Here is a 735-nt window from a genome sequence, read left to right as displayed (position 1 = left end):
TTTGCGTACAATTTGGCAACAAGTGACTGTTAGTTTTCCTTAATTTTAGCTAATTTAAAGACGTCTGGCCTTTAAAGAGCTTCATTTTTAACAAAATGTTCCTGTCAACTAGAATAATCTAAAAATATAGTAAAAAAAAAAGAAGCCCATGCAACCTGTCGCATCTATTGCCTACCAGCTCTATTGCCTAATCTTGGCAGCAGCTGTACTAATCAGTTCAGAATTGTACCAAGGAGATGAAAGTATGATACAGCGCTAGTAATCCAAAAAATGCTATACAGTTATACACACTGTGAAGAAATCTACAATAGTATCAATTGTCAATCAACATGATGATCCTTGTAACAAATGTGCAATAAATAAAATGACTATCCAACTGTCCCTTCTTTCTTGTACATCACAGGACACAGTGTGGTAATTTTGTAACAAATTGGTTATACAGCTGCCAGCAAATCGAAGCTGTTAAGATAGACCTGTATAAGCCCCTCTCTCCCAGTCTGCCTTAATTTTTTTTTGTTGGTATCTTTAGGTGATAGACTCCTTTCAGCTGAGTGACGTACATCGTTTTTCTGCTCAAGACTCTTCTAACAAGTTTCTGTTCACAGCCACTGTGGCATCTAACAGCAACTAATCTGGATTGGGTTCCTCTTCGGATGAGCCTTAGCGATGCAGGGCTGGTCTGTAATGTGGTTAGGGCACTTTGTGGGCAGTGGAGTCCTATCCTTTAAGACCGTG

Source organism: Nanorana parkeri, unplaced genomic scaffold (genome assembly GCF_000935625.1).
Source record: "Nanorana parkeri isolate BGI_ZX_2015 unplaced genomic scaffold, ASM93562v1 scaffold454, whole genome shotgun sequence".
Taxonomy (NCBI): Eukaryota; Metazoa; Chordata; class Amphibia; order Anura; family Dicroglossidae; genus Nanorana; species Nanorana parkeri.
This window is presented reverse-complemented; position numbering follows the sequence as displayed.